The sequence below is a fragment of the Agelaius phoeniceus genome, chromosome 11 (genome assembly GCF_051311805.1).
Source record: "Agelaius phoeniceus isolate bAgePho1 chromosome 11, bAgePho1.hap1, whole genome shotgun sequence".
In the NCBI taxonomy this organism is placed as follows: Eukaryota; Metazoa; Chordata; class Aves; order Passeriformes; family Icteridae; genus Agelaius; species Agelaius phoeniceus.
In genome coordinates this window covers 5,379,249-5,402,645 of record NC_135275.1, presented here as the reverse complement: position 1 = coordinate 5,402,645, position 23,397 = coordinate 5,379,249, and the positions used below count along the sequence as shown (strand labels likewise).

The window sequence follows — 23,397 nt, the reverse complement described above, 5'->3', positions numbered from 1 at the left end:
GAGCTGCCAAGATTTGGCAGCAGCTCCCCTTGGAAACGTTCAGACCAAATCTCTTGGTGTGTCTCTGCATTCATCCTTTTTTTTTTCTCTCCCCACACTTCAATAATTCCTGAGTCCTTGGGCCAGTGTGAGCCTGTTTGGCAGGCAGGTAGAGACAGAAAACAGGGAGCTCCTGCCAGCAGGGAAAGCAGATGACCAGGCTGAGGGGAAAGAAAGCCGTAAAAAAAAAAGGCTGATGATCCCTGCTGAATACCAAAGAGCTGCTGGGGAATCAGATCTCCTGAGACATCACTAATTGGGGAAGAAAGCTCCATTTTCATCTTGCATACAATTAGACAGCAGAGAAGCCAGCGAGGCTTCATTAGCTCAGCCACTCACAGAGGGGGTTTCTTGATTTCTGCCCTCTCTGTTGTGCAGCCATTCTCTATTCATGGTCCCTTCTCAGTGGCTTCTCATCACTGGCATTCCTGTCTGGCTGAGCTCTTAACTTAGCTTGGCTAAATTTCTTTGGACTCTTGCTCTGTGGCAGCAGAGTGCAGAGCTGTGTGTCCTCAGCAGCAAGAGCCATGCAAGGTCTGGAGCTTCCCTAATAATCAGAAAATCTTGGCAATGTTGGAAATCAGAATTTTACTTGTTTTTGCATTGGAAGTTTGGACTTTGTCTTGTGTTCTCCTATATTTTTTTCTTATTCCAGATCTTCTGTTATCTTATCCATGGGCTCTAGAGTACACATTGGCCTTTAATTGCAAAATATTATTTTCTGTACAAATTATTAATAATCTTAATAATTCTTTTGTCTCTCAGGGAGCAACTTTTTCTTCTTCTGTAGTCTCCACTTTGTGTTTTCTGGTAATAATGAAAAAATGAAACCTTGTTATTTTTCATTATTTAACACAGATATCTTATAATTCTTTTGATGAACCCGATTTGATTTTGCTTTGTATTTAAAATTGTTTAACCCCAAGACATGGCTTAATTAAAAAAAAACAAAAAAACCAAAAAAACCCAAAAAACCTCAGGTTTTTGTTTATGGATTAATTATTTTTAACTAATTAAAAAAAACAGAAAGCCATGTTTTTATACTCATATTTCTGACACACTGGCAGCAGCCATGAATTATCCATGTTTGGTGTGTGCTTTCCTTGTTCTTGTATTTAGACCATTATTTTCCTAGTGATGGGATGGCATTGCCTGAATTTCTCTTATATCCATTAAACAAACACCAAGTTTCCTACTTATTGGTATCTTTTGACATCCAAGCAAATTCTTCCAAATTGCATCACATCCTGGAGTTTGGGGGTTTGTTCACGGGAGGGAAATGTCTGTTGCTTGACAAGTTGTTTGTCTTCATGTTCCATCCTCAATTTCCTAAACTCTCCTGATGCTTTGCTTTCCATATTCTGGTTTATTGTTTTGTCATGGTGCTTTGAACATGGAAACAGTTGCCTGAAATATTTCAGAGTTTTCTATTCGACCTTTTTAGGGAATATAATCCTTCCTGGTATCTGATCTTGCTTGAATTTTAATTCTGTTTAGCAGTTCACTCACAACAACTGTTCAGACATTGCAAGGATTTTAAAGAAGCTTTAGACATTTTGTAAAGACCTCTCTCTTGATTAACTTTCATGTATATTTAGCATTTGTAAAATACATCAAGTTTAGGGGGGTTTTGCATTGGGGACCCCACACTGGGACAAGTAATGGAGTTCAGCTACATCAGATGCTGATACCTGGTGTTCAGAATAAGAAATACAGGAATTTTTTGAAGTGGTAATCAGTGCTTATTTGGACCTAAATACCTCCAGTACCCAGTATTGGGTTCCTAAGGACTATTGAAGGCCACGGGTGTTTGAATTCCTAAATGAAAACGTGACTGAACTTCTCCTGGCTGCGTTTACAGGAATATCCTCCAGCTCAGCTTCGCCTCTGCAGTAATCCTCTGGTCCTTGTTATCTGCTTTGATAATTTAAAACTCTGATGTGCTGGGTTTTTCAGCTCTGTAAATGCTGTTCCTGCTCACCAGGACAGCTCTTAGCAGGACATCAGCTGCTCTGGCAGGAGCTACCCAAGGCTTTACCCTTTTTTCATGCCAGGCTTTGTCTGGGCTCCTGCAGGTTTGTGAGAACCCTGGCACCATTTCCACTCAGGGCCCTGAATGCAGCCCTGGGGAAGGGTCTTGGGTTGTGCTGAGGTTGGGTTGGGCACTCTGGAGACAAATCCCTGGCTCTGGCTGCCAGCTCTGCCCTGGGCTCCCACCTGCACTGCACACAGCTCACACCACACTGTGCTGTCAGCCACAAACCTGCTTTGCACCACTTCTGCACTTGCTTTGCCTTTTTTTTTTCTTTGTGGTTTATTTCTCATCTTATGCCCAGTGTTAGAGAGTACAAAAGATTTGCTTTTATCAGGCATCAGGACTTAAGACTTAATCCAGTTTCAGGTCTTTAAATATATTTTGAGATATTGTTTAAAACAGTCTTCTGGAAATGGAATATTCACCTACCATACAGGCTCGGGGTCATGTGAGGTTCCTACTGGCTTTTGTTATGTTTTTCATCATTTTGCTGCAACTTTGTCACCTATGTCCCAAAGCCAACTTGCAGCAACCCTGCATTCCACTTACATAAACATCATTTTTATATTTAATGAAACTTGACTGCCTGCCCAGAGATAAATCTTTGATGCACTCTGACCTGCCTGCATTTCTATTACCTGTGTCTGTAAGATCATTGTTTAATAGTAGGAAATATAAAAGAAAATCCTTGTTGAGAATATTTGCTCAGTGAGCAGGGAAATCACTTTTGACAGCTAGAATATGCATTGGACCTTGAGGCAAGCAAACAAAAAAAAAAAGATGAATCTATACAGAAGGGCTTTTCCTTTCTTCCCAGTTCTGTAAGGGAGGTCGATGGGGGAAAGTGCAGATGAAAAATACAATTAGATGGCAAGATGCTTTATGTGGCCTAAAGCACATGTAAGATTTACTCAGAAGAAATAGTCAATTTAATTATGTTTATAGAAAGCCAGGCATGGGAGAGATAATGAATCCATACAGTGGCCAAAAGAAATTTCTGTCTAATCCCGAGTGGTAATTGGTTTCCTTTTCCTAAATGGTTACTATTTTATTTTGTAACTTCCTCTTCTTCACAAGCTCCAGAATTAGGTGGCCTGCAGGCTCCAAATCCCATTTTCAGTGCTTGTTTTTGTCCCTCTGTTCCTCTCCTTCCTCCTGTCCCCTTGTGCTCCGCTCACTGCAGCTCAGTCCTGGCCAGGCAGTCTGGCCAAAATAGCTGCAGCCATCTGGAGCAGCCACTGGGAACCTCTCCGTGACTTCCTCTCCTTGCAAATGTCAGCTTCAATCTTCTCTCCTTTGCTTGCTGCTCCTTAATTTTCTTTTCATTTTGCCATTCATTATTCAGCAAGGTGACTGTGCTGTTTGATTGTGGGGATGTACAGTGTGCATGAAAAATGCTGTGCAGGAGAGAGCTCTGCTCTTCCCCCTCATCCTAATCCACATCAGGCTCTGCTTGCCACTGATATGTCATCTCTGCTGTGAGAACCATCATGATCTACTGCAATTATATTCAGATTCAATGTGAGTGCAGAGCTGTCTGAATTTTCTTTTAAAAGATGCAAAGAAAATAAAATTCAGACAAGCCATTATTTTTCAATTAAGATAATTTTTTTCAGAGCATTCCCAATGCATTTTTGTGTTTTCAGATTTTGGTGAGTTGCTTTATTTACTGATAAACAAACCAAGCCTTGCTTTCTTTCCATGATAGTTATTCCTGCCACTTGCAATTAGATGGGAATGTTTTGCCAATTTTGTTCTGGTTTTAAATAAGCTATGCTTCTATTTGTACAATTGTTTTAAATCATTCTCTAGAACCTTGATGAAGGAAAATTAGGAGCACATTAAAAATAATCCTTGCATTAAGTGAGTTTAACAGTGATTTTAGGACAATCTTGTGAATCAAATGATGAATGTTTCAGGTGGCTCTCCAGGTTAGTGTTGGGGTTAGGACAGAGCCTAACTCATGGTTCTGGATGGTCAGAGCTGCCAGCACGAGGCTGTTGGGCTGCAATTGGCTGAGCAGGGTTTAAGCAGTGAGGACTAAATCCACACAGCTCTGCCAGCAAGGCTGAGCCCAGGGTTCCTTGGGGGCAGCAGTGAAGGAGGACTCCGTGTTTGGTTGCTTTATTGGTCTGAAGAGCAAAGTGATTTTTATTACTAGATCTGTTTTCCTGAGTATTTGCATGGTTGAAAATTAATATTGCATCCTATGTGGCTTAGAAATTCCCATTTTGTTGAAAATTGAGGAGTAATGTGACTGCCTCCTTGTATTCCTTCTAGGTCTTTGTCCTGCCTGACCTTTTGAGTTCTCTGCGCTTTGGCAGCACTCACACAATCCATCCAATGCCTCAGACCATAGCTGGAGCTGTCTGTCATTTTCCAAGAAGAATTTTCAGGGTGTAATGCACATCCATCATTTACAAAGGGTTATTTCCATTCCAGCTTTCACTCTTATGTGAAATCCATCTTCTCTGGATCCAAACTTTGAGAGCAGAATGGAGTTAGGGACAATAAATGGTGATGAGAGAAGGTTTCTCCTGAACAGAATTTTCCTTCTTAGTGCAAATCTTGGCATTGGGATGTTCCTGCTCAGGAGGGGAGTTTATAGAATCAATATATAGAGTATATAGAATGCTAGAATGGGGCAGGGACACCTTCCACTGTCCCAGGCTGCTCCAAACCCCAATATCCAGCCTGGCCTTGGACGCTTCCAAGGATCCAGGGACAGCCACAGCTTCTCTGGGCACCCTGTGCCAGGGCCTTACACCCTCACTGGGAGGAATTTCAATTTAATTTCAGTTTTCTCTTCTTCCCAAGTGGTTGCTTGGTGTCTGGGTACCTTCATCAGAGGAGAATTTCTTCATGACCTTCCTGTCTTTCCTTCCCAGCTATAAATCCTTTGCAGAGAAATGTAGGCCTGACAACTCCAGCCAAAACTTCCTCTGTAAAAAAATGGGGTTGCTTCAAGAATTGCTTCAAGGGAAAATCCTTGAGCTGCTGTTGGAGCTGCCTGTGAGGGACTCGATATCCCCCTGGTGTGTGACAGGGATGGCCACCCTGGGGAAGGCAGGGGGTCCCAGTTTGTAGCACCAGGAGCTGGCGATGATTTGGGGACCTTCCCCCTGCTCTCTGGCCATGCTGGGCTGACAACCACAGGAATTACTGTGCCAAATGGCTGCTGGGTGTCTGGGTACCTTCACCAGAGGAGAATTTCTTCATGACCTTCCTGCCTTTCCTTCCCAGCTATAAATCCTTTGCACAGAAATGTAGGCCTGACAACTCCAGCCAAAAATTCCTCTGTAAAAAAAAATGGGGTTGCTTCAAGAATTATAGGAGCAAGTCCTTGAGCTGCTGTTGGAAAACTGCCTGTGAGGGACTCGATATCCCCCTGGTGTGTGACTGTTGCAGACATCTTTTATGAAAAATCTTTTCTTTAGGATTTTTCCTCTTGAGAAGCTGAGAGGCCTCAAGAACAGAATGTACCCAATGGTTATCTGCTACTGTAGAATGCAACAGGTGGATCTGTGATTGGTCCATGTTAGATGTTTCTAATTAATGGCCAATCACAGCCCAGCTAGCTCAAGCAGGGAGTCTGAGCCACAAGCCTTTGTTATCATTCCTTTTTATTCTACTCTTAGCTAGCCTTCTGAGGAAATCCCTTTTTCTATTCTTTTAGTATAGTTTTAATATAATATATATCATAAAATGATAAATCAGCCTTCTGAAACATGGAGTCAGATCCTCATCTCTTCCCTCAGCCTGGGACCCCTGTGAACACGGTCACAGGTGACAGGGATGGACACCCTGGGGAAGGCAGGGAGTCCCAGTTTGGTGTCTGGTGCTCCCCCTGCTCTCCAGCCACGCTGGGCTGATAACCACAGGAATTACTGTGCCCAGACAGGGCTGCAAGGGACAGGGCAAAGCCACAGCCTGGTTCTCACTGGTTTTGCTGTGCCAGGTGGATGTTCCACGTGCCAGCTGGGGATCAACTTAACCATGATGATCTGGGGACCTTCGTGTCTGCTCCCTGCAGGTAGAGCACAGCTCTGGGCTGTGTCCTGCCTGGGGGAGCTGACACACCTCCCACTGCTGCTCTCAGGGTGCCTTTTTGTACCTTGCATGTACCTTCTAAAAATCTTTTCCTCCTGGAACAAGGTCAGGAGGGTTATTTTTTCATATGCCCCATTATTAGATTTCTTCACCTCATTTACAGCAAACCCTTGAGGAGTAAAGCAGATAAGGAAATCCTGCAGGATATGGAAGATTTTTTTTTTTAATTTTAGGTGTTAATTTTAAAGGAATAGACATTTAGGCAAGTATTATTACTTGTACAGAGACTCTTTCAAGTACAAGAAATGTGGAGCTGCCACTGTTTCAGAGGCAAATAAAATTTGGGATTTTTTTCCTAAGCCAGGTTGAATTAATTGGAAAGAAATGAACCCATTATTTCTGACTGATTCAGATGGGCTTAGGAAGGAGATTTTGAAGGTTGGTAATTCTGAGAGAGGAATAGGATGGCATTTTGCATGAAATATCTAAATGATTATTGGTGATTGCAATATCCAAGTCAGGCTGATGAGCTTTGTGCAAGGCCATCATTTAGCAATCTGCAGCAGCTCACTGAGCAGTTGCTGCTTTATTGGTGGCTTTGGGTAATTGTGTGAGGGAAGGAAGGGTTGCAGAGCACACAGGAATGGCTGCAAAGAGGGAGGAGACAATGAAAACTGCCTTGGTCTCGAGGAAGCTTTGCAGAGAACCTTTTAAACTCCTCTATCACAGTTATCCACACGCTGCCGGTGCTGCAGTGTCCAGGATGTGCTGCTTTAGACACCCACGGTGGCAAAGTCTGGAAAAGCACCACAACCAGGGTGACTCTGGGTGATGCTGTGAGGATGGGAGAGCTCTCAGCTCTTTGGGAGGATGCTGCTGCTCAGGGCTGGGAGAGTGCCCTGCTTTTCCAGGGAAATGGTGTCAAACCTTCCTGCAATCTGTGGTATTTTCTGGGTCCCCAGGATGAAGGAGGAATTGATGAATCTGACTCCATGTTCTTAGAAGGCTAATTTATTATGATATTATATTAAAAGAATGCTATACTAAAACTATACTGAAGGATAGAGAAAGGATGCAGACAGAAGGCTACAAAAAATGATGATGAAAACTCGTGACTGCTTCCAGAGTCCTGACACAGCTGGCAGTGATTGGTCATTAAGTCAAAACAATTCACATGAAACCAATCAACCAACCACCTGTTGGATAAACAATCTCCAAACCACATTCCAAAGCAGCAAAACACAGGGAGAAGCAAAATAAGATAATTACTGTTTTTCCTTTTTCTCTGAGGCTTCTCAGCTTCCCAGGAGAAGAATCCTGGGCAAGGGGGATTTTCAGAAAATATGACAGTGACAGCAATCCACAGGGCAAAATCAACTCATGTGGGACTCCCTCCTCCAAGTGGCCTTTTCAGTTCCCTTGACTGGAGTTGGAGGGAGATGAGGAGTTTGGAACTCTGTGCCTGCTGCTTCTTATGTATATGGAGAGTCTGTCCTCTTTCTTTAGCTGTTCTGGGTGCTATTGAGGGATTTATCTTATCTATTTTTATTCTTATCTATTTGCTAGATAACAAGCAACAAGCACTGCATCTGATATTTTCAAATCAGAGAGCAAAGAGTAAATATTTAATGTGATAAACAAGTATAAATACTGAATATAATGGGTTTGGATTTTTCCTTATGATGTTTTGGCTGCAGTTACTCAGATGCCCTCCTGCAAGGCTTCAATATGGATGGTGCTGTAGGATGGTGCTGCTCCTTCCCAGCATAATAATCCATATTTAATGTGTCACTTCTGAAATGATAATGTACACATATAGCTGCTGACAAATGTACCCCTTTTGTTTCCCAGAGTAACAAGTTGTCACACTGGTTCATATTTATCCTCTCACTCTCTGAAAATAATGAAAAATACTCTTGCAATCTCATTTACCCCTGGTAGAAGACAATGGTGAGAGCACCTGTCTATCTCCCAGCACTGAACACCTGCTGGGAGGGTTCATGCATCAGCTTTTCCTCCTGAGGAGTTTTCTTTGACTGTTTCTCAGCATCCCCAAAGAGAAGAGCAGTGTGGGTGTGCCATTGTGCTTCCTCCAATCCACAGCTCCCAGAACGTTCCTGCTACCCAGCCACTGCCTCGTTTTCCCACCTGCTCTTTCCTTCATTGTCATAAATACAGAATGACACTGCTACAAAGCTGGGTTAGCACCTCAGGGCAGGGCTTTGAACACCAGCATGTGCCCGTGGTTCTGGGCTTTACCTGTCCAAGCCTTTTAAAACCCCTGAGCTTCCCTGGCTTGGGAGGGACATTAAAGCTCCTCCAGTGCCACCCCATCCATGGGTAGGGACAACTTCCACCATCCCAGGTGGCTCCAAGCCCTGTCCAGCCTGGCCTTGGGCACTTCCAGGGATCAGGGGCAGCCTCGGCTGCTCTGGGCAGCACCACCCAACCAGCTCAGCTGAGGGAGTTTTGTTCCTCCATCAGAAGTAACTCCCAACTTTCACAGGATGGGGAGATTCATCCCTGTGTTGGTCTCTCCTTTGGTGCATGAGAAGTGTTAAACTCACAGAGTTTGGGTCGTTTCCCTGGGTGAGTCTCTCCTGTTAATGCTCACACATAGAAATTCCTGCATTATTATGTTTTTAGCATTATCATGTATCAGTTCTGCTTCAGTCCTGCCGAGCACGAAAGCTAATCCAGATCCCAAAAGCAAGTCAATGCCAAGAAAATAAAATTGACATTTACAACAGAATCTTCTATACAAATTGTTTATTTCATCCAAGCATGGAGCTGGATTAAAAATTGCTTAAAAATCCTGTTGCAGCTGGCTACTCAAATAATGCTTTGGTAAGGCTGACAAGGACTTGGGTGCTCAAACAATGCCTGGGGACAGGTGGCCCCTGCTGCTTGTTATTTAACTCTTGTTATTTTTGTTTGGCTCCTGAAATAAATCAGGTGTATGTACTTAAAATCACTTAAATGGAAAGTTTGCAGAAAGAATTTAAGATTAACTGCACTGGCAGCAATTAATGGAACTGTCTTAAACATCTTTGTGTGAGGTAGAGGCCGAATGCCAATCTCCCTCCTCCTTCCATGGGCTTTTGGCATCAGAGCTCAGAAACAAAGCTTTGTTTCTTTTGTCTTGATCATTTTTCTCTCAAATAGTTTCCCTCCAGGACTTTACTTCCATCGTTTCCATATACATTCGAAATTTTTGCCTTCCAGCTGAAATTTTTACGGTGCCTAAATCAAAATGGTCCCATTACAAACTTACAGCCAGTTTGGTAATGTAACAACTTAATATTGTTATATAAACATGTTTCCTGCAAGAAAATTTGTTTTGAGTGAAACCATATGCACATGTTAATGGGAAATATTTTTCACACTTCTGCTTTTTTGCCATTCTTTGTATTTGTCTCAATACTTATTAATAGCATCCTTCTGAAACTTCTCTGATGAGACCATACAGCAGATTTTTTTAAGCTGTAACTGGAGTACAATTTTAAATGTCTTGGATGTGATTCCAAACAGAGATGTACAAGAGTAAAATAACATGCAGTTCCTGATTGATTATATAGCTGTTAATTATGCTTAGGGACTGATATTATATAAACCACTGGAGCAAGGCTCCCTCCATAGATAAACCATAATTTGCTGTTTTATGTGTAAATCAGTCCATAAGGGCTTCTCACTGTGGAGCTTCTGCTGGGGAGCTTGATGGAATGATTTTTATTTGAGTTCATGTTGTGTTCTTTGGAGAGGTTGCAGTTCTCATTTGGACTCCTTCCCACCTTTTTCCTACGGTGAAGCAGTTGCAATACTTTAGGGGAGGTTCAAGTTGTGAGTTTTGACAGGTTTGAGGTAACCTCCATTACTTTCCAACGCGACACTGCATTTTGTTTATCCTGTAAATCAAGTCTCTGAGGAAGATCTGCTTGGCAAGCAATGCTTCCTGGAGCTTGGTGTCTCACACCTCAATTTCCTGGGAAATTTAGTGCAGATGATTGTTTAGCTGTCAGCATTGGCTGTCCACTTGATTTTAAAAATACTGCTTCATCCTCGAGAGGTTTCTGACCAACCTACAGGCAGTGGATTGTGGATTAGGAATGGTTGGGGTTGGGAGGAACCTTAAAGATCATCTCACTCCACCATCCCAGGCTGCTCTAATCCAGCCTGGCCTTGGGCATTTCCAGGGATCCAGGGGCAGCCACAGCTGCTCTGGGCACCCTGTGCCAGGGCCTCAGCACCCTCACAGCCAGGAATTCCTTCCCAATATCCAATGTAACTCTGCCCTCTGTCAGTTTGCAGCCCTTCCCTCTTGTCCCCAGTCCCTCTCCAGCTCTCGTGGAGCCCCTTTAGGCACTGGAAGTGGCTCTGAGCTCTCCCTGGAGCCTTCTCCAGGCTGTCTCCATAGAAGATGTGACAAATATGTGACTGTTTTTTGCTCTGTGTGGTTGTGTGAGAATGGGAGGGATGTTGCCCCATGTCAGGCCATGTTTTATGTCACTATTTTATCCCAGCCTCACTTCTCTGGGGAGGGGATCAGCTCAGAGCTCCCCTATTGGAGCAGTAAATGGAGTCAATTTGTTTTTTCAGGTGTTTATTATAATGTGGGGACTTGTGTTGAAGTTCATCTCCTGCCTTAACATCCAGTTGCAGCTGGAAATGTCTTTTCACTCTTCCCCATGGCTGCCCCTCCTCACTTCACAGGAAGAACTCTGCCCCTTCCCTTGGCTCTGCTGCTCCAACCTTTTCCATGTCACATTCCCTGGAGAGCTCTGCAGGGAGAACTGAGCTCTGCTTCCCCAGATATTTTCTGAAAAGCAAAGGCCTTCTTTATTATCTCATAGTGCCTTAGTTTTCATGTGACTCCCTTTGTGGGAGGCAGTTTGGGAAGCCTACAAATATCTATTGGATTTTAATAGGTGCAAATATATGGATTTTCCCTCATCACATGTAGCAGGTTGTGAGCCATGACTTCCCTTTACCAAAAAGGAAAACTTTTCTCTTTTTTTATTAATAAAAAATAGGTAATATATTATATTATTAATATATACTATTATATAATTATGTACGTAATATATAATTATGTACGTAATATATAATCTAAAATATTTTAGATTTATTTATACATATTAAAAATTATATAAATACATTTAAATAAAATTTTAAAACATATACAGTAATATTTATATAAATACAAATTTATATATTTAGATATATTTATAATTATTTTATATAATAAATCTATTTATGTGTTTATCACTAGGTGCAATAATTTCTTTTTATTTTCCTGGTATAGGTGCTGGGATTGCTCATCTGTATGAGCAATATATAGAATATATTACTGTATAATATACTATATAATTCTTCCATATCTGCTATAACTTAAAAAAAGAGAAAATAATGACCCTCCCACCTCTCTCTGCTGCTCCAGTTGTCTGCACTGGATAAATATTCCCTGTCTCCTGTTCAGTGGCAGCTGCTGCCTCTGTTCAGCAGCTTCTTCTACACCAAGCTTGCTCCTTGCGTGTTACACACAAACTGATTTTCATAAAGTCATTACTGCAACCCTAAATGTGGCCTCAAGCTTTAAAACATCCTGGATTTTAATCTTTTGGATTTTATACTTTTGATACTTAACAGATTTATTTTTCCCAAGTCGTCCTCCTCCTCCTGTATTTCTTTTTAATCCTGCTTTTCCATGCAAAACTCCTTTGCACTTTTTTCCTCCAAGTTTCTGCCCAGATGGAGAGTTTTATATGCTCTGAGCTGTCAGGTTTTGTTGTGCAGGGTTTTTAGCAGCAAGGTCAGTCCACAGGAAGTTCTGTTATTCCTAATGAAGGATAGGTGGCACTCTTGTTATTTTTGTTTGGCTCCTGAAATAAATCAGGTGTATGTACTCTCTCAGATTTCTTTTTATAGAGTAAGTGCTTTAGAGAGTGATCTTGAACATGAAGAGGATTTGATTTTATTATTTTTTTTAAATGTGAACACGTACTTCAGTTGCCTGAGTCTGTGGCTGGATCACAGTATTCTCTAGGAAGAGAAAATGTTATTTTCATGAAGACCTTATGGAAGAGTGCTCACCTATATGGCACTGCCTCATTTTACTTTTAAATTTTGGATTGTTTTTTCTATTTGCTTCCTATTTAATAAGGCAAAGAAGAAAGCAAAGCCTTTAATGTAATTTAAACTCCAGTTATTAATACCTTTATACTTTGTATTTTCTTGTTAGTTTGGGATTTGGAGCAGAGGCTTAAGCTGGCATGGTAATCCTGGCAGTGCACGTTAGCAAGTCCCAAACAGTGCAGAGAGCCTTGATTCCTTAAAGCAGGAGAGTAAATCTGTCTTGCCCTAATTCTATCAATCCATTGTACAATTGGAGAGGTTGGTGAGTGTGAGTGTTTTCTCTCAGGCTTCAGAAATGTGAAGCACAGCCCAGCCCATGCTGGTGAGGTATGGCGTGTGTGGGGTGCTTTGCAGGAAGATTGGGGTTTTAAAGCTCAGCTCCCTGGGATGTTTTCCCTCCTCAGGTTCTCTGGAGGGGTTCCATCCTTGCTGCTCTCTTGCTGCAAATCAGCTCCAAGTCTTTGCTCCCCTGGGCTGGCAGCTGCCTCTGGCTGAGGCCAAATGCTCTGCTGACCTCAGCCCTGCTCCTCCTGTCAGTCCATTGGTCCTGCTCCAGCTCTTCCCAGAAAGAGAAGAGCTCTTGCCCCAAGGCTGAAAGGATGAGAAAAGTTTCCATGAGTGTGAATCTCTTCCATGTGAGCATCTAAATACTCAGGATTTTGTGGAGTGTTCTGGCCATGGGAACATCTCTGTGATGGGGTCATGGCCCTCTCCATGGCCTTCTCCATGGCCTTCTCCATGGCCTTCTCCATGGCCTTCTCCATGGCCTTCTCCATGGCCTTCTCCATGGCCTTCTCCATGGCCTTCTCCATGGCCTTCTCCATGGCCTTCTCCATGGCCTTCTCCATGGCCTTCTCCATGGCCTTCTCCATGGCCTTCTCCATGGCCTTCTCCATGGCCCTCTCCATGGCCCTCTCCATGGCCCTCTCCATGGCCCTCTCCATGGCCCTCTCCATGGCCCTCTCCATGGCCCTCTCCATGGCCCTCTCCATGGCCACAGACTTTTCCAGGCAATTTCCCATCTGAAGCCCTCAAAGCAAAGCCATTCCCAAGCTCTGAATCTCCTGTAAAGCTGCTTTGGTTGTGTGGTTTAAATAGAAAGTTAAATAGGAAAAGTGGAAGGAAAAGGAGATGTTGGTTCCAGACATAAAAAACCCCAAACACTTGTGTGGATTTCATTGGACATTTCACAAGAGGTACTACTCTCTAAGCATGGCATAATGTGCTTTGTGGGTTTTAATATTTTTTTTTTCAAGCTTAAATTTTAGTTAACTATACTTTAGATTTCTGGACTTGACTCTATGTTGGGATGGTATGAACTTAGATGAAAGCAAATCTCTCTTGAAAGAATTTCCAATCTAATTTAGTTTTTAGGTATCTTCACTTTAAAATATTTAGTTAGTATATATTCACTAGGGAAAGAGTGCTTGATTTAATTTTCATGATGATTGGATTATAGAATTAAAAGTTGATTGAACAAGTTGTTTTGTTTTATTGGTTGAAGGAGCATAACTCGGCAGTTTATTTTGCAGTTTATATTTTTGGTGCCATCTCATGTAACACAGGCTCATGTATTACTCATCCCTCCCTTCTCCTGCAAAGCCTTTTGGATTTTTTATTTCTCTTTAATTTCAATATCCTGGAGTGTTTGAATTGAAGAGTCTCAAATAAAAATCTATTTTGGGGCAGGAAGTTTTCTTGATGTTTTGGATAACATTTACTTCTACTTTCTAATGCCAAATCATCTTTCAAGCTGATGCCATTAAGGCAGAGGATTTGGTGGTTTGTATAATAATACAAGTCCCAAATGGTGGCAGTTATTGAAGTTAACACTTTTTGCCCAACTGTGGGAGTACCAGCATCTTTGAAAGATTCCAATTTTGGTTCTTATTTATGCTTGACATTTAATGTGCTTGACATTCTGATTATTTTACACCTACCTAATTTCTTCTAGCTCCAGGGATAATGACAATATTTTAAGCATCTGTGAAGTGTAGCTGTGTGTTATGGAGCAGGTGCAAGGCTACAAATGGAAGGAAAAAGTCCCTCAACTATTTCTGGAATCATTGTTTCTTTTGTGTTGCATATCTCAGGGTCAGGTAGAGTTTCTCACCAGCTTGGTGTGGTTACCAGTACTAGCTTTACTAATATTGTCTATCCTGTTATTTAGCCATATGCCTATCTGTGTGTATATAGATACAAATAAATCACATAATGTGGACTGGGTGCTCACATGGTGTCCTTTGTGATCTAGGGGTGAGGCAGCAGAGAGAGAGTTTCCCAAGTTGTTACTGGAGATTTATATTTTCCCTAAATTTTGAATTAAAATAACAAATTATAAAATTCAGCCCTTTAAACTGAGCTCATGTGTCCATGGCACACCTTTAGTGTAGCGCTTAGAACTGTGTCTTGGTTTATAGATAATTTGGATATAACCACATAAATGAAAATATATGGGAAAAAATTACCCAAATGATTGTAAGTACACTCTGTGTAAAGTCTTTACTCTCCAATTTCAAAGTAATTTTATTAATCTTTTTGAGTCATATTCCCACTTATTATGTGGTTCCCTGCAGTCAGGTCAGGTTTTAGGCTCTTTTGAAAAGGTTAAACTGGTTATCAGGGAAAGAGGATGAAAACAGTGGGAAAACCAAGTTCTTCACAGAAGTGCAGCTGGTGGCCACAATTTGCTTTTTCATGTACTGGGAATCTTGTGTTGCATTTGACTGTTGACTACATGAGAAGAGAAAACTTAAAATACTTTATTTTACAGACCCATGTGGGTACATGTTAAATACTCACCCAAAACAATCACCATGGCCCAGCCAGGGGTCTTTGAAGCAGCCCTGACTGAATGGGTTTTAGGAACAATTTGAAAAATTCCTTTATTTTGCAATCTTGCCACCTGGTGGTACAGCCTGATAATAAATATTTGGTTAGAAACCTGTTCCAAAAGTCATATTTTCTTTGGTAGACAGGGTCTTGAGACTGGGATTTCAGACTGGATCCTACACAGGGTCCTGTTTGTAGCAGGCAGGTTCAGTGTGTTCCTCCTTCACTGTTAGTGCAAGGCTGTGCATCCCTTGGCATTAAATAGCACAGAGTCACATCAGAGGCTGCCTTGGCTTGGAAGGGACCTTAAAACTCATCCCATTCCACCCCTGCCATGGCAGGGACACCTTCCACCATCCCAGGCTGCTCCAATCCCCAATGTCCAGCCTGGCCTTGGGCACTGCCAGGGATGCAGGGGCAGCCACAGCTGCTCTGGGCACCTGTGCCAGGGCCTGCCCACCCTCACAGGGAAGGATTTTTTTCCTAATATCCCATCTAACCCTGCCCTGCCAGTGTGAAGCCATTCCCCATGTTCTGTCACTTGTAAATCATCTCTTTCCATCTTCCCTGCAGCCCCTGCAGGCCCTGCAAGGCCATAATTCAGTGAGCCCAAAGCTTCTCCTGTGCAGGTGAACACTCCCAGCTGTGCCAGCCTTTCCTCCCAGCAGAGCTGCTCCATCCTCTGCTCATCCTGGAGCCTCCTCTGGGCTCCTCCAGGTCCCTCCTGTGCTGGCCCAGGCCCTGCTGCCCTCACTGGGCTCAGCCCAGGGCAGGGGATTGGGGTCCCAGACATGGCTGGGGCATGTCCAGCCTCTCTGAAGCACTCTCACCTCCCCGTGCTTCTCCCCTGGGCTGCTCCATCTGTCCATCCCCCAAAATCACCTCCCACTGATTTCCACAGCCATGAGGGGAGGGGAAGCCTGGGGATATTGTGTGGTCCTGGAGCTCTGTGTTGTGCATGAACCTTCACAGTACATTTGAAATGTGGTTTACAGAGGAATGGTGTCCATGTCCTGGAAGTCCCAGGGAAATTACACAAACTGAACCGAGCTAAATTAGAGTAAGAATATTTAAGGGATGTTGCTATACCTCAAACAAATGCCAGCAATATGGAACTGAAATGTGTTTGGATAGTTGGACTGTTCATTTGGGCACAAGGTGGAGGCTGAATAAAGCCCATGATGTGCCAAACCTGGCAGAGCTGACACAGTGGCAGGAGCGTGGGGACAGTCGCTCCTTTATGCTAATCCAAGATGAAGCAGATGTGATGCTACTGGTGTCTGCAGGGAAATCCTCATTTATAATGAAAGATGTTTTCACATGGTGTTCAAAGGGCCTTAAACAATCCAGTTTTTGCAAGCTGAATCCAAACATGATTTACTGAGGGGTGTGATGAATTGATCATTAGCTGGAGCTCACAAGCCAGAAGTGGATGTTTGCTCTCCCAGGAGTGTCCCCTCTGGCTCTGCCAGAAGCTGAGGTTTGACACCAGAGGAACCCAATGTAATCCTGTGCTTGGGTCAGCCATGGCATCCTGCTGGAGACAACAATCATTTTACTACCAAACCATGAAAAATGGATGTATTTCTGTCTGTCCTTACAGTGTAAGGATGTGTTCCCACATCCTGTGCAAGGAGGGCCTCTCCTTGCCTGTCATTCCCTGCACCCTCCTGAGCATCTCTTATGAAAGCAGCCAGATTGTCACTTATTCACCATCACATCTCTCTGATGACCTTAAGACCTCTCAATTATTCCCTTCCAAGTTCTTATGTCATACAAGGAAAAGCAGGGGAATGTCTCCCCTCTGCTCCTGCCCTCTCTGCTGGCCTTTCCCTCACACATGGAATTTTCAGTCTCCAAAACCATTAAAAATCACATTTATTTACAAATATGAGAGGCCAGAGTGCTACAGCTCTGATAAATGGGTAAAAGAGATATCATTGACACTGTGTTTTCAAGCTTTTAATTCACATCTTTGGTCACAGAGTTGGAACTTTTTAAAATCACTTGATTTTACTGCAAAATGTCCCTAACTATTTATGACACTGGATGTTTGCTCTTGGATCTGTTTCTCCTGTGGGGCATCCTTTAGATCAATCCTTGTTTGTTCTATTAATTTGCTTAATTCTCTGGGGTTTGTCAAGTCTAATTATCTTCTTTCTTTCTTCCAGTTTTGAAATCAAGATTGATTAGCCAACAGGAGAAGACCCAGCTGGTTATGTGACTCAGAACCCTGTTCATGAGGCACTTGCTTGTTTTTACAAGACAACTGTAAGTTGCTTCTTTTTCTTTTCCTCCCTCAAATTAAAAATCTACTGTTGTAACTTCATAGAAATTCTGGAACATTCTTGAGGAATTCATTTTGATTGGTAAAATCTTGACTTTTGGCTTGGTGATGCCAGCCAAGGACCAGACGTGCTCTATTCACTTTACCAGAGATTTTTTCCACATAAGGATGGTTTTATATTTTTTAATTGTTTAAGGAGAGATTGCCTTGGCTAGGAAGATCACTCTGCTGTCCCTTCATGTTGTGCTGTGTGACATGTGGGATCAGGGAATGTGGCAAACCTGTTTGGAGGGCACTGCTGCTGGGTGGTGTGAGGAGATGCTGGATCCCAGCACGGCAGCGGTGCAGGAGGAGTTGGCTTCTCTGCAAACAGGAACCTCTGCATTCTCCCACTGCCCCCAGACCCTGGGAATTTGGACTAAATAATCCTTCCTCTGTACTTGATGTGGACAGGGTTTTTTCCCCACAATTATAAATATATTCTTCATAAAGCAAACCCTCAATTTTACTCAAACTAGAATTTCTCATGTAAAGTATCAGTTATAGCCTGGGATGCAGAAATGAAAGTTCCAGCAGTAATAGTACATGGCTTAATTATTTTTTTTATCTATATCATGAGCCATGTTTTATAAGCTCAACTTAATAATAAAATTATTAGATCCAGGTGGAGTGCTGATACATTTGTCACCATGTTTGGTGTGGTGTGAATCTAATTTGCCATTTTTCACCTGTGTGAAAATGCTCTGCCTTAGCAGTGATGAGACTTTAATTTCTGTAACCAGGTGGTTGGGGGTTCAATTATGAAATTTTGAAGCCATACATTTCCAGGATGTTCTGCTTAGATGAGCAGGAATCCAGCCAGTGCTATTAGGTGTGGGGCAGCACCACATTATCTCCAGCTTTTCTTTAATTGTAACTGCACTGAAAGCCAGGCAAGCTGGGCTGGCTGAACTTCATAATCTTGTTAAAATGGCTTTGCCCAACTGCCACTGATTGTATAAAAATTCCACTGTTTTGTACAAGCTGGTATTTATTCTGAATTTTCTCTTGAATAGCAAGTGATTCTAGTAACTTGCAAGTGGTGGTACAATGCATGTGCAATCTGTATTTTCATTTGTTACCTCTCTTGTTGCTGAAGGTTCATTAACCAAGGAGGGAAAATGAGGTATAATGGTCAAACTATTAGAGAAAAAAGGGAAAAATAGCACTCACTAGCAAGTGAGTTTTGGGCTTATGAAATAGTAGAACCAATAAAGAAAAATTAGTAAGTATTAACTGTGAAATGGAATTTTGTAGAGTGAAGTATAAGCTTAGTATTCATTTTTATGATTGCAAGGAGATGTCAGAGCAAATTTGCTTTATGACAACAATAAATATATTCCCAAAATATTGAGATTATTAGCAAGTTATCAGGGAAGAGAGAATTACACTCTTTTTTCAGCAAGTAAACAGAACAGAGATGGAGAACAGAAAGATAACAAGACAGCTTGTGGCTTTGGGTGCCTGCTCACAGAACTCTCCCTCTCCTGTGATGTGTGTGGAACAGACTTAAAGCTCAATAGGAGAAGCACAAAGAAATGAATAACTCAGATTAAAGGGCTTTGCTGGTGTTCTGTGGGTAATGAAGGAAGCTCTCCATAGATTAGAGCCCTAAGTCCTGGGTAGCTGCTCTGCAGAATACTGCACCAACTTGTTTTAGATTAATTTTTCTGTATTGTACATTAAAAAACCTGAAACAACTGTTGTGTTAGGAAGTTGATAAAAATAATTATATTATACAAAGTGGCACTTGCACAGATTTAATGCATTCCAAATATTATGTAATGTAAATGTGGAGAGAAACTACTCAAAGGCTTGCTCTCTTTTTCCACTGCTGATTTCCACTCAGGTGATGAGTGCACCTACAGTTCTCACCTCCATGTAAATGTTTGATGGGCTCTTGTGGCTAAAACCAACCCAACTTCCATCAATATGTTCTAGTGGGTGCCTATATTTTTTTCAGGATAGAGCAGAATGAAAACATGGTCATAATGACTGTGTGGGCAACTGTGCCATCAAATATTGCAGAGTGCTCAGCATCACTTCTCCCTGACAGCAGCAGTTTGTCACTGGTGCTTTAATGAAGGTTTTAATAGGTGCCACAAGCTGTGCAGACCAAATATTGTGCTTGTCTTTCAAAGTAATACAGATTTGAGCTTCATTTCCCCCCCAAACTCTTAAAACAAGTAGTCTATAATCTATTTGTCAGACGTTTAAATGTCTGTTAGAGACTGAAAAGCAAAGACAGACTTACTAGAGAGGGAACTTTCTTAGTCATTCAGCTATTAAAAAAAGAAAAGCCTCCCAAGGTTTTTGTCCCTTTTTTTTTTTTTTTTGCAGAGAAATAAGCAGAGTTTGAAATACTGTAATTTTCTCTATTTCTCAGTACAATAGTTTCAATTCCTGTTGTGGAAGGCAAGTTGCCAGGCACAACCACACAGTTCAGTGAGCTTGTAGAGATGAAAAGCTTGTAACCTCCCAAAACAAACCTTCCTAGAGCCTTCAGCCTCTCCCATCCCATTCCAGGATAAAAGGGGCTGCATCCCTGGACTGCTCAGTTTAACTTCCCTCCCAGCCAGAGCTGAGGGAGGCTGCACACATGGAAGGTGTTGCTGCTTGCACTGATCAACACAGAGCACCTGCTGTGGTCAGACCTTGGCAGGAGCTGTGGATAAGAGCCAGGAGGTCCCAGTGCTCTGGGGATGCTCTGGGAATGTGTCTGCTGAGCCCAGAAACCCACAAGGATTTGCTCTTCTCCAAGGCAGCTGCAGGTGTTGTCCTCTCCTAAAGATGTTCCCATGTGAAATCCTTCCTGGTTTTGTTTTGTCATCCCTGTGATTTATTGGAGTTATTAAGGAGATGCTTTGGGCTGTGCTGTTATTTCAGTGCTGCTCAGCACTGGAATGCCAGCTGGAGCTGGGGATGGAAAGCTGAAGGAATGGTTTTATCCTGTGTAGCTGCACCTGCTTTCCCCTCCTGGCCTGGAATTGCAGGAACTGGGGAGCCACTGAAACATTTCCAGTAGTGAGGAAACCTTTGGCAAACAGCTTTTGTCACTTCTGCCACCTCCACTGGGGGCAAACAGCCAAGCATGGGGCTCCCTTCACTGCAATTCCCAGCACAAATTACCCAGCAGCTCATCCCAAACCGTGAGAGATGGCAGGAAAGCCTGGTTTGCAGGTGTGGTGTCAGAGACAGCCCCTTCCATTCATCCCTCATCCATGGATTCCATCCCTCATCCATGGATTCCATCCATCCATCCATCCATCCATGGATTCCATCCATCCCTCATCCATGGATTCCATCCATCCATCCCTCATCCATGGATTCCATCCATCCATCCATCCATCCCTCATCCATGGATTCCCTCCATCCATTCCTCCATCCCTCCATTTCTGTGTCACTTCTGTCCCTGCATTTCAAGGGGAAGAAGAGCCTGTTCCTTTTTCTGGCACTTGTGAATGTGATGATGCTTCTTCAGAGGGCTTGTGCAGAAGCAGAGCAGATCTGTACCTACAAAAACCTGCACATTCATCTTCTCTGTGCACAAATAAATTAAATATATAAATATCTGTGAATGAATCTGAGCTCTCCCCTAGAGCTACCTGTACATTAATTTTCTCTGTGCACAACTAAATTAAATATATAAATATCTGTGAGTGAATCTGAACTCTTCCTCCTTTGAAGAGCAAACTTCCTTTAATTAGTCTTTCCCTACTGTCTGATGTTAGTGACATTTATAATCATACAATTGCTGCTTCATTTCAATTTTATGTTATTTTCAGAGGTCAGGAAGGGTAATATCCCAACATAACCGTACTCAGTGAGAGGGTAACAGCTGACAGGAGTTCTTGCATGGGGTTCTCATCAGTAGATCTTGAAGTGCATTAGAAAACTATGGATTTTTATCCCTGTTTTAAAGGTGATGGGAACTGTGGCCCTCTGAGGCTGCCCAGCATGGCTGTGCAAACCTCTCCATGTGTTTTATTGCCTAAACATCCCATCAGACTCCTGAGCAATCGATTAAAATACAATGTGGAAACACAAGGGCAAAAAACTTTAATGGAATTTCAATGGAATTAAATTAGGATTAAAAAAAAAACCCAAACCAAACCTGAAAAAATGGAACATATTCCTGGTGAATTCTGTATTGTGTGTTTGGTTCAAATCATCTCTTGGACAGATTAAGATGAAGTTATTATGTAATGTCAGTTAATTTTCTAATTAATGAGTGTTACCCTGGGATTTGAGCAATTCTCACCTGTCTTGGTGTGACCTGACTGTTAAAAATGGCAAAGAGCCTCAGTGGCAGGGGCTGCTTTTCCTTTTCCTCTCTGGCAGAGAGAACAGAGTGGTTGTGCTCCCCAGGATTCCAAGGAATGGAGCAGATTTGAGGGGAAAAGTCAGGTGAGACTTCAGTGCCTGCTCGAGGGACAGGAGGAAATGGGTTTGATTTAGATCAGTTTAGAAGTGACAGCCTGACCCTGGTGTGAGCTCTGGGTGGCTCTGGGAGCCAGGCAGGAAAATTCCTGCCATGTCCAGCAAGCAAAGTTTCCATGGACTTTTCTTACACATTAGGACATGATTGAAAGATTTTGTTTTTTAAATCATGTTTCAATACTCTCTTACTAATTACTGTGTCGTTATTATTTTTTCTTACTTTTGAAACACCTTTCTGATTTAAAAATCTTTGGAAATATTGAATGTAACTTAAAAGATAAGAGCTCATAGCAATGAAAGTACTTTTATAGTATTCATTTTATTATAGTTTTTTAAAAAATATATATATTTTAGTTTTGCATGTTGAGGATATTTATTTTTCCTGCTTTTATAGTGGATTTGCTTCACTGTCACCAAAGGAGCTGCTTTGAGGATTGTCAGGAAGTGTTAATTGTATGTTCTGAGTGTTTCTCTGGGGTGTTGCTCAGTAATTTTTTGAAAAAAGGCATTTGCAGAATTTCTGCCCTGGCTACCTCTGTAGGCACAATGGGAGGACACATTTCCCTCTCTGAGGAAAGACAAAGTGCTCCAGGGAGCAGCTGCAAAGGAGAAATTCCCCCTGACTTTGGAGCAACCCTTGGTGATATCAATAAATTGCTTGTGATCAATAAGGAGCTGCTGCCCACAAAGGGAATTGGTGTGTGCTGTTTGTGCTCTGGGGTTTTCCTTGGCAGGCTCTTTGATGGCACAGGGGTTTTAGGTGGATTTTCCTGCCTTCTGGCTCTTCCTGGAGCCCACATTTCTGCAGCTTTCTCCTAATGCAGAACACAGAAATGGGAATTTTCTTAATGTGACACACACAGAGGGCTGAGTACAATTCAAATGCTAATATGTAGAAATCAAATCTCACAAAGGAGTGTGTTAACATTTGTCTTTATTCACACTCTATTTCAAAGGATATGTGCCAAGCTTTCCTTGACACTCACAGCATTCTACACTGTACAAGTTCACCCCTGAAAGGCAGAGAGAAGCATTTCCTTTTTGCATCGTTTAAGTCTTTTGATCCCATGGAAAAGTGAATTTCTCCTTACATGACCCTACCTGAGCCTGCTTTGCTGATTCCTCCACTTTCTCTTGCATTTCCGTGTTAAATTTCCCTTTTTAAGGGAGAAACTGAACTGCAAATATCCAGCAGAGTCTGGATAGGGGATTTTTTTCCTCCCTTAGCTGATTTTATTGCTTTCCTGGGTGCTGGGAAGTCTCTCCTTGACTTTGGTGTTCTTTCCTCTCTTTTCCAATTTACCCTGCCAGTAAATCAGCCTGAGCTCCTTTCAGACAAAACACAAGTTCCTTTTTCACCTGGTCATCATTAGAATGTGCATTGAGCTCACAGATGCTGCCCAGCAGCTTTGAGCTCTGTGTTTTGCCTGCTCTTGGTTGTGGCTCCTGGAATTCCCTTGAATTCAGGGGTTGTGCTCTCTCACAGCAGCACAGTGGGTGAATTCCCTGTTTGCTGAGCCAATCTTTTCCCATTGCAATCCAC

The 23,397-nt window shown here is 42.4% G+C and overlaps 1 protein-coding gene across 8 annotated transcripts in view; it reads left to right on the top strand.

Moving 5' to 3' along the window:
* ATP2B2 (ATPase plasma membrane Ca2+ transporting 2) overlaps positions 1 to 23,397 on the top strand; it is a 415,395-nt gene that overhangs the window by 124,660 nt on the left and 267,338 nt on the right. For all 8 annotated transcript variants that reach the window (XR_013183879.1, XM_077184650.1, XM_077184637.1 and 5 more), the window contains one exon: positions 17,260 to 17,359. The gene's annotated coding sequence lies outside the window, so the exon portion shown is untranslated. The remainder of the gene's footprint in view (positions 1 to 17,259; positions 17,360 to 23,397) is intronic.